Source organism: Pongo pygmaeus, chromosome 6, assembly GCF_028885625.2.
Source record: "Pongo pygmaeus isolate AG05252 chromosome 6, NHGRI_mPonPyg2-v2.0_pri, whole genome shotgun sequence".
In the NCBI taxonomy this organism is placed as follows: domain Eukaryota; kingdom Metazoa; phylum Chordata; class Mammalia; order Primates; family Hominidae; genus Pongo; species Pongo pygmaeus.
Window position 1 is genome coordinate 40,704,731 of NC_072379.2, and position 14,210 is coordinate 40,718,940.

Consider the following 14,210-nt stretch of genomic DNA (forward strand, 5'->3'; position numbering starts at 1 on the left):
AGTATATTTTATCATCATTTCTTTCTTTTCCGATGCCTTTCCTTTTTTATATAGATCTAAGTTTCTGACCTATATAATTTTCCTTCTGCCTGAAGAATTTATTCTAAAATTTCCTTCAACGCAGATCAGTTTACAATGAATTCTCTCATTTTTTTTGTTAGTCTCAGGAAGCCTTTATTTCTGTTCCACTTTTAAGAAGTGGTCAGCTATAATTTCACTGGTTATAAAATTTTACGTTGAGCTTTTTTTCAACAGGTTCTTTAAAGAACTTATTTCATTTTCTTGTTGTTTGCATGGTTTCTTATAACAAATCTGCTGTAATCCTTATCTTTGTTCCTTTATAAGTGATGTATATTCTTTTCCTGGCTTTTTTCAAAATTTTCTTTTTGTTTCTCATTTTCTACAATTTGAATATAATATGTATAGCTTCTTGGACCTGTGTGTTATTGTAGTTTCAATCAATAAAACGTGAAACTTAGAAAGTGCTTGGCTACTATATTTTTTAATATTTTCTATCCATCCATTCTTTCTTTTTTTTTTCTGGTACTGTGTATATGTTATAATTTTTTATATTATCCCACAATTTTTGGATATTTTATTCTGTATTATTGTTATTGTTTCTAATTTTCTCTTTGCATCTGAGTTTTAGATGTTTCTATTGACCTAAACTCAAGTTCCATGATGCTTTAGATATATTGAGTCTCCTGATGACTCCACTGAAGGCACCCTTCTTTTCTGTTACTGTTTTTTTATTATTATTATTTTTAGCACTTCTTTTCAACACATTTTTATAGTTTCAATTTCTCTTCTGACATTGTCTACCTGTACTTGTATATTATTATTATTATTACTACTATATTATTTTAACTCTTAACATGGTTATTTAAAAGTTCCTATCTGATAATTCCTACAATTGTGTCACATCAGAATCTGATTCTGATTATTTCTCTCTTTTTATTTTGCCTTTTCAGATTGTGAAGCTTTTTTTATTTACTTTGCCTTTGTCATTCTTCGTAATTTCTTGTTGAAAGCCAGCCATGTTGCATAGGATAATAGTTATTGAGGTAAATAGGACATTAACATGAAGATTTATGGTAAATCTTCATTTAACATAATAATATGTTAAATAATTATTGTTATTTAATACATATCAAGATTTATGTTAAACTTGATATGTCTAGGAGTTATGTTTAATGCTTGTTGTAGCTGTAGCCACCAAAGACTTCAAATGCCTCCAGTAAGTGCTTTCGTTGTTGTTGCTTTTAAAAATTTTCCACCCCTCTGCTTTTTTTTCACCCCTCTTTTATACAACGTTCTCAGAGAGAGTCTTTATCTCACAACTTGTTCAGCTGTAATCCACTTATTACTGGTGGCTTGTTAGCATGGTGATAAGGTGTAGGAGTAGGGGCATTTTCTCATCTCCTGACTATTGCTCAGTATTTTGGTTGGCCTATGCCTCATGGTATGTTTTGTACAAGTATTTCTTGTACACCTCCACCCTCACTCCCTTCTCCAGCTACAGAATTCCACTGAATTCACAGAATTCTTCTAAAAACTAGCATGTTTATGGAATGTTATATTACAGTGAAAGGACATAGGCTAAAATCAGCCAACGGAAGAGATACATGGGGCAGAGTCCCAAAGGATTCCAAATGCAGATCTTCCAGGTGTCATCATCCAGTGGATTCACAGATGGCATGAATTTCTTCAAGGGATGACATGTGTTAAGATAAACATAGTATCTCCAACCAAGAAGCTCACCTGAGCCTGGGGCTTTGGCCACTGGGCGGTTTAACAGCAGTGTGATTTATGATGGGGGCTTTGGGCCATGCAGTATTTACTCTTCCTCCAGAGGGGCTGGAGAGTAAGTAAATCAGTGACTTGGGCAGTCAACCCTGTCTTTTTGCTCAAGCACCAATCAGCACCCGGGACAGCAAGACTCAGGTGAGTGTCCCTGGTTGTCAATACCCTACAAGCATTGTAACATACCATTCCCAGCAGAAGTGACATTGTCCATACTCCACCATAAGGACAACTAGAAGCTCCACATCTGGAAAGCTCTCGACTCTGCCCTGCATCTCCCCCTTGGCTGATGGTAATCTGTATACTTTCACTCAAATAAACCATAACCATGAATACAACAGTTTTCAGTGAGTTCTGTAAGAACTCACCTAGCAAATTATCGAACCTGAAGGTGACCTTAGGAACCTACAAATTCTGCAGATGGTGCAGAAAGCTGCCTTGTGGACTGCCTCCAACCTTACAAACACAGGAAAGGAATCAGCCTGCACATGAAGCCCCTGCAGGACTGGGCCAGCCTCTCTGCTCTGCTCTGCAGGGGTGGTGTCCACCTCCAGCTGGGAGGGCAGCAAGAGAAAGGTGTGGAGAATGATGCTTCAGAGCTGTAATCTGCTCTTCTGCATTCCACTGCGGAAGACAGATTTATTTGACAATCCTGGGGTATAAAAAAAGAAAAAATAAATCTTAGAAAATTAAAAAGGATTTTTCCTAAATTCAGATTGACAACATCTCACACATAAAACATACATGTAGAGGTCAGGCACAGTGGCTCATGCCTGTAATCTTAGCACTTTGGGAGGCCAAGGGCAGGCGGACCACCTGAGGTTAGGAGTTCAAGATCAGCCCAACCAACTAAAAATACAAAAATTAGCCTGTAGCATGGTGGCCCACGACTGTAATCCTAGCTACTTGGGAGGCAGAGGCAGGACAATCACTTGAACCTGGGAGGCAGAGGTTGCAGTGAGCCAAGATCATGCCATTGAACTCCAGCCTGGGCAACAGAGGGAGACTCCATCTCAAAAGGGAAAAAAAAAAGAAAAAGAAAGAAAGAAGGAAGGAAGGAATGAAGGAATGAAGGAATGAAGGGAGGAAGGGAGGAAGGGAGAAAGAAAAAGAAAGAAAGAAAGAAAGAAAGAAAGAAATAAAGAAAGAAAGAAAGAAAGAAAGAAAGAAAGAAAGAGAAAGAAAGAAAGAAAGGAAGGAAGGAAGGAAGGGAGAGAGAGAGAAAGAAAGAAAGAGAAAGAAAGAAAGGAAGAAAGAAAGAGAGAGAGAAAGACAGACACGTGGAAATACTTTTATCCTATACCTTAAGAAAACACTAATCAATTAAAATGTACATTTTGCTTAATCATTAGACTAAAATTAGAGTTCAAACCATACAAAATTTTAAAGAAACAGTCATGTCAACATCTCCTCTCCAACCCAGAATTATAGATATACCCACTTCCCACTGTGAATGAAGGTAAGGGGTGATATGAGATTGCAAAAAAAAAAAAAAAAAAAAACTAGACTGAAGAAACCAGAAGAAAAAAATGGCTGAAATACAGGGAACATAACAAGAAAAGAAGAAACACTGCCTAGTCTAGGAATGGACGTCACCGCATACTTTTCAGCCAAGCCCAGACAGTCCCAGAATCGTTCTCAACACAGCACCCCAGTTGCTACAAATAGATAGATCACGAAATTCCTTCACCACTCCAAAATTAAATTAACCATGAACAGCACATGGACTGTGGACCCATGGCATAAAAGGCCAGAGTGACCTCCATTAGTTCATGCCTGACACTGTGCTAGGTACATTTAGGTACATTGTTTAGCATCCTCAGACTGATGCTGCTTTTGTAATAAGGAAAGCAAGATATAGAGGGAGAATCTGACAAGTCAATGTCACACCGCCCAAGTTTTACTGATACATAGCTACACTCAACATTTCTATATTGTTCACAGCTGCTTTTGCACTAAACAGCAGACTTGAGTAGTTGTGACAGAGACAAGAAGGCCTGCAAAGCTTAAAATATGTACCATCTGATCCTTTTCAGAAAAAGTGTGCTGACTCCTGGTCTAGAACATTTTTCACTATAGTTTTAAAGTTCCAGAATAAATAAGTACTGTTACATATACTTTCTATTTAGCACTATTTTAAATTAGGGTTGCCAATGATCCACTTCATACTTTGTGAGAAGAATAAAAAACAAAATGAAATACGACTTTCTTTGCCAATCATTCGACCCATGACTTTATTTCCAGAAAAATAGAATTCTGCATCCCAAGAGCATTTGGCATATGACAGTTTCAGAAATCAAAAAGAAAAATATCAATACGTTTCAGGCAGTCTTCTTTTGAGGACTACTTGGGAAGCATTTTATTATATTTATATTTATATTATATTTGTAAATAAAATAATAGTGAGCATGAATTGCTCGAAACATACATGTGCATACAATGTGCTCGAAACATACTAAATGCTTCACAGTATTTTTCTATCCTCAAAACAACACAATGACATAAGTGCTTTTCCTTTTTTACAGAAGAAGAAACTGAGGCCTAGAAATGTGAGAAAATTTGCCCGAAAATGCTCATGAAAAGCAAGAACCCATAGTCACACTCAGGGCTGGGGGACTCCAAAGTTGGTGCTCTCCCCCGGCATGCAGAACAAGGATTCTAGGCTGGAAGCTGAGAAGCAAGAAAAGGGAGGAAGAGTGAGCCTTAGCTGGGCACTGACACATGACTGGCACTAGAGCTGGCACCTGACACATGACATCTTCACATCACACTCTTCCTTCGCTTAGATGGAGAAATAAGGTCTGGAGAGGTTGATAAAGCTTCCCTGAACTGTTCCCATTCATGGTACTTCTTTCCTTGCCTCTGTGTTACTGATCTGAGCCATCCATGTTAACATCACACAAAATTCAATGACTCTACACCAGCAGTCCAGGACGATGAGATGAGGTGTCACTGGGGGGGGGGGGGGGCGGGGGGTAGTTCTTGCTACTGAGATCCATCCTATCCCACAGCAGCACATCACTCATAATATCACAGTCTTTATTTTCAACAACCCCATTGACCCCAGAGACAAAGCATGTCCCATGTAGAGCTGGGAAAAGGTTTAATACTGATAGGGAGGGAAAAGTTCACATGATAACGCAGCCAAGAAACTGAGCTGGCCATTCTGGCCTCTGTTCTCTTGCTGTGAACTTGAGCTCCCATAGCCAAGTACAACTCAGGGTGGCCATGTCCAGAGCGTGTTAAGGGCCTTTCATTCCATTTCCTCGTCAGTATCCCGGGAAACGGGCAGTAAACACCAAAACAACAGGACAAGGAAATAAAATCTTAAGCAATTAATTATTATAAGATTTCCACACAGGTTCCAAGAATGAGGAATAACAAGAATAAGTAGGCTGGATAAACATGATTTTATATGGATTTTATTCTTCCAAATGTCTTCTATGTATAAACTCCAAGTGGAACCTAAAACTTAAAAAACAGAGCTGTTTAACAACACTGTCATACTAGAAGCTTATGAAGGGGCTGCAGCCCAGCCTGGCCAACCAGGCCTGGCACCCAAGGAGTCCCTCATTGAGCAGAAGCGGCTCTGGGGCTTGTGTAAAAGGCAGGGTGCAGAGGATACAAAAGCCCACCTCACGCACCTCTTTCTACATCCATGCTATTTCTCCTTTTGTAAGCTGAGTCTGCCTTTGTAATTTTAAAAGGAAACACAAGCAAGGAAACTTTTATCTCCATAATTTTGCAGTATATAAAAAAGCTGTTTCCCTACTTGGTTAAAAAAATAATTTACAAATCCCTTGAAAATCCTCAATAACAGTTTCAAGAGGCTGTGTTGTTATCCTCGCTTTCTGAAAAACAGTCAATGTGACATCAAAAACAAGAGAATGTATCTCTCCTGGCCTCAGTTCAAGTAACTCTTCCCTAAGAGTGGATCTGTTTATCTTTGAGTGACATGATAGTCACGTCAAAACCACAAAGTGAAGTAGACCATCAACATGATTACCAGTTGATTCAAACCAAAAGGCCAGGAAAGCACCAATGGCATGGCTCCGTTGGACTATAGTAGTCTATTGTGCTTCTTTGATAATTTATCATTCAGATTTTCACCTTGGTTTACCACTGTGATTCATCTATTTCTTCATTCAACATACGTTTATTAAGTATGGCCAATATCCCAAACACAGTACTGGGCACTGAGGACACAATTCAAAGATAACAACTGGACACAAGAGGAATCTGCGGTCAAACAAGGACCCTAGCAGCACAGTGAGATACAGCACACTGGGATCAGCCCTGCAAACACAGCCCGCCCAGGGAGCCAGGGGCACCCTGAAGGCAGAGCCCAGCCTGAGGGGTGCAGAGAAGCCTTCCTGGAGCATTTAAGAATGCCCAAGTGAATTCCTGAGAAAGGAATCGAAGTTAGCTCCATGGAGACTGAGGAAATGGCATCCTGACAAGAAGTACAGCTGAAGGCCCTGAGCGTTGACAGCCTGTATCAGTCTGCTCAGGCTGCTGTAACAAACACTGCAGCTTGTGCAGCTCAAACAACAGAAATGTATTCTCTCACCGTCCTGAAGGCTGGAAGTCTGAGATCAAGGTGTTCTAAGGGCTGGTTTCTCCTGAGGCCTCTCTCCCTGTTTTGTAGATGGGGTGCCTTCTCCCCTGTGCCCTCATATGGTCATTTCTCTGTGAATGTGTGAGTCCTAATTTCGTCTTCTTAATAGAACACCAGTAATATTGGATTAGGACCCACCCTAAGTACCTCATTTTACCTTAATTGGTAAATCTAGCTGTATTCTGGGCTCCTGGGGGTTAGGAGTTCAACATATGAAATTTGGGGTGACAGGATTTGGCTCATAACACAGACTTACAAGAGTTCAATACAAAGGGCATGTGATAGCAGAATGGAAGGTGGTGAGAGGCGGCTCTTCATGCCCCTGACCACTGAGAGGAGAGGAGCCCAACCACAGCCTCACACACTTGCTGTGTAAGCATCTGAATGGCTGGTGGCCTTAGAAACCACAATGGGAACCATCCATGGCACAGGGAGTACATGTGGCATGAGGAGGACTTTCTAATCCACGTGGGGTGTCCCTGGGGCAGTGCCTGACCACAGGCCACATAACAAGGTATGTGATGGAGTGCAGGTATGTTTGGCACCAAAGCCTGTGTTCCGTCGCACACAGGTGCTGAGAAGGCGCATATCTTAGCCTGGGCTCCCGTAACAAATTACCTCGGCACCCTAAACAGCCAACATTTGTTCCTTACTGTTCCAGAGGCTGGAAGTCCAAGATCAGGGAACCAGCCAATTGGTTCCCTAGTGGGGGCTCCTTTCCTGGTTTTTACACAGCCACCTGCTGCCTCTGTCCTCACAGGTGAGACAGGGGAAGCTCTGGTGTCTCTTCCTCTTCTTGTAAGGACACTAATCCCATCATGGAGGTCCTTAGGACTTCATCTAACCCTAATTATCTCCCAAAGGCTTCACCTCCAAATACCATCACGGGGCAGTTAGGGCTTCAACATATGCATTTCAGGGGGTCACAATCCCACTTACAGCAGGATGTGAGGCCAGGGACAGGCAGCCTGCACATCCTGGGGCAGACTGAGATGCCTGACACAGTGAGGGAGAGAAGGTTCACCCCAACCCTGGGTGCTGAAACCATGCCGGCTTCTGAGGCCAACAGGCCGCACACAGCATTTCATTCTATCCTCAGAGTGTCCAGGCACTAAGTTAAACATTTTCTTCTTGAGCTACAATGCAAGATCCTTGATGAGCTGTCTCTTGCCCCAGTCTTAATTCGTCCAGGTTCCCCTGTAACTCTCTGATGATTAATTAGCACCCATGTCCAACATTTTGCCTCGTATACCAAAGTAAAGTCTTACTGCAGTCATTTGACTCATTTTAAATTTTATGGTGCTAGTATGTATCGGTGGGGAGGGAGGAATACAGAAAGTGTTCTCATTAACAGTTTGTCCTTTTTACTTCTTGCCCACACCCCTTGAAAACAAGAGCAGGTGTATGTTTTGCTCATGCAACTCCTGAGAAAATGCTCTGAAAATTTAGTGTCCCCTGATCTTGGATGGCAGAGGTATCTGAAAGGGAAGGATTTGGAGATCAGACTAAACTAAAAAATAACTTTATTTTATCAAAGCAGACACAATTGCTCTTAGCTCTCAGCTACAAAGGGACAACGCCCAGACTCCGCCTCTATCCCAGGAAACACAGTGCGGCCTTCCAGCCCCAAAACAAGACAGCCAAGTGAGAGCTAGCTGAGACAGTGGGGCTCTGCCCTGCTTCTCCCCAAGGAGTGAAGACATTTATTTGAAGTTTGTGTTGAAAGATCATATATACACATGAACCAACTAATTTTTCTTTGTCAGATATTGCAGAAAATACAGGATGCCTCCCTATATGTTACCACAGTTCTCCCCAAAAAGGCAGGTGTACAGGCTGGAGAAGTCAAAAGGCAGCGGCAGGCACACCATGCAATTCAAAGAGTGCACCAGCTCCAGGGCCCAGTCAACTGAGTCAAAAAGTGGCTCCATTTAGCTTCTTCAAACAGGAGAACTTCATGCTGTCATATCCCTTTCTCATATACATGCAGGTTCTGAAAGATTCCTCGCATCTGCCAAGTTCCTCACCTGATTTCAAAAGGAAGTTGCTTCTAGAGACTAAAATCAAATTCATCATTTTTGCAGCTATTAAAAGAAAGAGGAAGTCAACTTCAGTTCTAAATAGGGCCTGAAGCAAGGCTGGTGGAAGCATTCGGCCATCTTTAGTCTATTCATTAATTCATCTGTCCATTCATTTGCTTAAATTGCTTACTTTTAGCTGCTGGGTTTCCCTGAGTGACCACAGGAAATCCAAGACTCCCGTTCATCCCTCACTCCCTGGCCTACCCATGTATCACCCTTTCTGAGCCAGCTCACACCCCTCCCTGACTCAAATCCTTCACAGTCTTTCTTCTGTCCTTCTTCCTGGGTGTGCTCCAGCTGACTCCACGTGTACCTCTAGGACTCATTTCCTGGCATCCTTCTCAGGTGTTGCTGTTTTCTTTTAAGGCTTCAATCTCTTGGGCCTCAATGTGGGGTAAATACCCTTCTTGCTCATTGAAATCTCCAGATCATTCTCCACCTCTCTTCCCTTTAACCTCCCATCAGACCCTACCATCACGAGCCTGGCACAGAGCAGACATTCAATGCTTTTTTATCAAATTAATGATTGTCATCCGTTACCGCCCTCTTCCCACCCCACATGTGCAGTAATCTCTAGACCGCTGGTCTTCCTCTTCATTCCTTTATCATGGGTCACTAGGATCTCTGCAATCACTCCTGCCACAGTTTTTGATGATTTTAATACACACAAGAGAGCTCCTTGCAGAGCCTAGCCTTCCTCTTCATTTATTGCATCATCTCCAGACGAGTCTGTCCTCTGCCCCCCATCAGCCTCCCACCCCTCCCATGGGCACCCCAAGACCTTAGCATGACCAGATGACCACAGCACCTCCATTCACTCAATCTCAGACATTCCACCCTCCCATCTCTTTCAAATGTCCCGCTCCCTTCCTCCAGCACCTCTAGTCTGACAATACTGTGACTCCTGTTATGATGTCTTATTCATGGATCTGAACATATCACGTCAAGTCCTTATTTCCTCCTGCCCCTGCTTAAATTGCATGGTACACCATTATGATCATGCCCTTGCAAACACCCCAGCTACCTGGCTTGCTGCCTCTATCAAATCACCCTTGCAAAATAAGTAACTTCCCCTAGACCATGCTTCCCCATAACCTTAATTGGAGAAAAATACACAACCATACTGTCTCAATTCATGCTCTATTAGTGACCAAGCGAGCAATAACCAAGCAATCCTATTTTATTTCCCTAGTCCAGATGAGCTCCCACTGTACCTGGGAGATTCTCACACCTTTTCTTTTCTCTTGAAACCCACAGCAACCCCTTCATTGATGTCAGTGCTTCCCAGTGCAAGTAGAAGCAAGGCCAAGAGAACTTCCACCTTCTTTCCTCACAACAGTTAACCAACCAAGTGTAATCTGACTCTAAAGTCTGGCTTCATTCATCTTACTCAACAAATATTTATAGAAGAATATACTAAGTGCTATAAATTCTCCAGTGAAGTGAACAGGGTGTGGGAAGACAGAAATCCCTACTTTCATTGAGATTGTGTATCAGTTTACTATTGCTGCTGTAACAAATCACCACATATTCAGTGGTTCAAATCAACACAAATGTATTATCTTACAGTCCTGGAGGTCAACAGTCCAAAACGTATCTCAAAGGGCTATAATCAAGGTGTCAGCATGGCAAGTTCCTTCAGGAGTTTCCAGGGAAAATTGGTCCCTTAACTCCCCACATCTAGAGGACATGGCATTCCTTGGCTCCTGGTCACATCACTCTCTTCTTCCATTATCACTTTGCTTTCTACCCTTCAGTTTATCTATTTTTGTTATTCCTCATCCTTTTGGTGTCATATCTAAGAAATTAATATCATGAAGATTTAGTTGTATGTTTTCTTCTAAGAGTTTTATAGTTTTAGTTCTTATATTTAAGTATATTTAAGTATTTTATTCATTTTTGGTGAATTTGAGGAAAAGGTTCGACTTCATTTTTTTGCATGTGGATACACAGTTTTCCCAGCACCATTTGTTGAAAAAATTGTCCTTTTCCCCATTGAATGGCTTTTGTGCCCTTGTCAAAAATCAATTGTCTGTGTATGTGAGAGTTTACTTCTGGAATCTGTATTCAAATCTATTGGTCTGTATGTCTGTCTTTATACAAGTAGCTCACTGTTTTGATTACTGTATCTTTGTGATAAGTTTTGAAATCAGGAAATGTGAGTTGTCCACATTTATTCTTCTTTTCAAGATTGTTTTGGCTATGTAAAGTCCCTTAAGATTTCATATGAACTTTAGAATTGTTTTCTATTTCCACAAGAAAAAAAAAAAACATTGTTGGATTCAATCTGTAGATTGCTTTGATTAGCAAAGCAAATCGAGTAGCATTATCACCTTAACAATATTAAATCTTACACCATGAACACATTCCATTGATTTATGCCTTCTTTATTTCAGCAATGTTTTGTAGTTTTCAGTACATGTCTTTAATTTCCCTGATTAAATTCCTAAGTATCTATTCTTTCAGATGCTACTATAAAAAGAAAGTTTTAAAAAATTTCCTTGTCATATTGCTTATTTCTAGTGTATAGAGACACAACTGATATTTGTTTATTGATTTTGTGTCCTGCAACTTTGCTTAATTCATTTATTAGCTCTAATAGTTTTGTTATTAAATCCTTAGGGCTTTCTACACATAAGACCAGGTCATCTGTGAATGGAGAACTTCTCTCTTGTCAATTTGTATGATTTTCATTTATTTGACTTCTCTAATTGCTCTGGCTAGAATTTCCACTACTATATTGAGTAAAAATAGCAATAGTAGGAATCCTGCTCTTGTTCCCATTGTTAAGGGAAAGCTTTGAGTCTTTCAATATTGGGTGTGATGTTAGCTGTGGGTTTTTCGTATATCACCTTTATCATGTTATGGAACATATCTTTTATTCCTCATTTACTGAGTGTTTTAAAAGAATGCTGAACTTTATCAAATGATTCCTCTGCATCAACTGAAATTTTCATATATGTTGGGGTCTTTTTTCTCCCTTCATTCTATTCATGTGGTTTCTCATATTGAGTGATTTTCATATGTTGAACCATTCTTGCATTACTGAGATAAATCCCATTTGTCATGGAGTATGATCTCTTTAATATGCTGCTGTATTCAGTTTGATAGGATTTTATCGAGAGGCTTTGCATCTATACTTATAAGAGACAATCTTGTAATGTCTTTGTCTGGCTTTGTATCTATGTAACGCCAGCCTCATACAATGAACTATGAAGTATTCTCATCTCTTCAATTTTATGAAAGAGTTTGGCAATGATTGGTATAAATTTTCATTAAAGGACTGATAGAACTCATCAGTGAAGCTGTCTGATACTGAGCTTTTCTTTTTTGTAAGATTTTTGATTATAGACTCAATCTCTTTACTCACTATTGGTCTGTTTAGATTTTCTATTTCTTCATGATTCAGTGTTTGTAGGTTGTATGTGTAGGAATTTATCAATTTCCTGTAGGTAATCCAATTTGTTGGCATATAATTGTTCATTAGTAGTTTCTTTTGATCCTTTGTATTTCTGTGGTATCAGTTATAATGTCTATGATTTCATTTTTAATTTTATTTATTTTAGTCTTCTCTTTTATTTTTAGTATAGCTAAAGGTTTATCAAATCTGGTAATCTTTTTAGAGAACCAAGTTTTAGGTTCATTGATACTCTCTCTTGTTTTTCTATTCTCTATGTCATTTATGTTTCTTATAATCATTATTTCCTACCTCCTTCTTGCTTTGGCTTTAGACTGCTTTTCATTTTCTAGTTATGTAAGATACACAATTAGATTTGCTATTAATATCATTCTTCTTTTTTAATGTGTTTAGACCTTAAATGTTCCTTCTGACCACTGCTTTTATTGCATTCATAAATCTTGGATATTGTATTTTATTTTTATTCATTGTAGAGTATTTTCTACACTTCACGGTGCCGGGACCTGGGCTGGAGGGCAGGGCATCAGTTATGGAGTAACCTGAGCAGGACCCCACCTCAGACGATGCCATGGACTCGTTCCTGGAAAAGTTCCAGAGCCAGCCTTACCGTGGCGGCTTTCATGAGGACCAGTGGGAAGAGGAATTTGAAAAGGTCCCCCTGTTTATGAAGAAAGCGCCATCAGAAATTGATCCCAGGGAGAATCCTGACTTGGCTTGTCTCCAGTCAATTATTTTTGATGAGGAGCAATCTCTAGAACAGGCCAAGACCTATAAAGATGAGGGCAATGATTATTTTAAAGAAAAAGACTACAAGAAAGCTGTAATTTCCTACGCTGAAGGATTAAAGAAGAAATGTGCAAATCCTGATTTGAATGCTGTCCTTTATACCAACCAGGCAGCAGCACAATACTATCTGGGCAATTTTCGTTCTGCTCTCAGTGATGTGATAGCTGCCAAAAAGTTAAAACCCTGCTACCTCAAAGCAATAATAAGAGGTGCCTTATGCCATCTGGAACTGAAACACTTTGCCAAGGCTGTGAACTGATGTGATGAAGGACTGCAGCTAGATGCCAAAGAGAAGAAGCTTCTGGAAATGAGGGCTAAAGTAGACAAGCTGAAGCTAATTGAACAGAGGGATGTGAGGAAAGCCAACTTGGAAGAAAAGGAGAGGAATCAGAATGAGGTTTTACTCCAGGATATCAAGGCTAGGAACATCAGGCTCTCTGAAGCTGCCTGTGAGGATGAAGTTTCAGCCTCAGAAAGTCTAGGTGAGCTTTTCCTGGATGGACTCAGCTCTGAGAACCCCCATGGAGCCAGACTGAGTCTAGATGACCAGGGCAGGCTGAGCTGGCCTGTGCTCTTTCTGTACCCAGAGTATGCCCAATCAGACTTCATCTCTGCTTTTCATGAGGACTCCAGGTTTATTGATCATCTAATGGTGATGTCTGGTGAAACACCCTCTTGGGACCTAGAGCAAAAATATTGCCCTGATAATTTGGAGGTCTATATTGAGGATGAGGACAGGGCAGAACTGTACTGGGTGCCTGCCAAGAGCACCTTGTTGCAGGATCTACAGCACCACAGGTACTTTGTAAAAGCCCTGACACCAGCATTTTTGGTCTACGTAGGATCCAAACTTTTTTGAAAGAATTATCTCTGGGGGAGAAAGGTGCACCAGATAAGATGACTGAGCCAGGCCCCCTGGAATTCCTCCCTCACCCTCCTCTGCTGGGAACCTAGCATGCCTGAATCAGTCCAGTGCCTCATTTCTGTCACCCTGGGGATAGACCTTCCTAGTATCATGGTGGGGGAGGAGCCTCTGGATTCCCTGAACTTCAGCCTCTCTGGCTGGTCTTCACTTTCTTCAGTTGATATGAAACTCTGCGCCTTGGCCATGACATCCTTGGACTCCATCTCTAAAGGGACCATCTGCTGCAGTTACCACAGCAACTGACCTGACCGGCACTCTGGTCTGTGGAGATGGACTAGAGATCCAGTGACATGATTCTGAACTTTTGTGGAGTTCAACACCTTGTTACAGAAGCTACCCTTCAAACTGCATATCTACACACAAACAAACTATGCGTAGGATTCCAAGGCTTTAAAGCGGAGAGACCCTGGCCTCAAGTTATTTCATGAGCACAGAGGGGAGCCATGTGGGGTTGCTGTAGATGCCTTGAGGTGAAATTGGGGCAGGAAAGCCACATCCTGCTCTGCATTTATAAAGACCGTACAAACTGAGATCCTTGGTACCCCTAAAAAGATTGCCAGTTTTCTTCATCTTTGCCAT

At 40.9% G+C, this 14,210-nt stretch overlaps 1 pseudogene; it reads left to right on the plus strand.

Moving 5' to 3' along the window:
- The first annotated feature begins 12,449 nt into the window (after positions 1-12,449).
- Positions 12,450-13,607, plus strand: LOC129040354 (tetratricopeptide repeat protein 4-like; annotated as a pseudogene).
- The last annotated feature ends 603 nt before the right edge of the window (positions 13,608-14,210 follow it).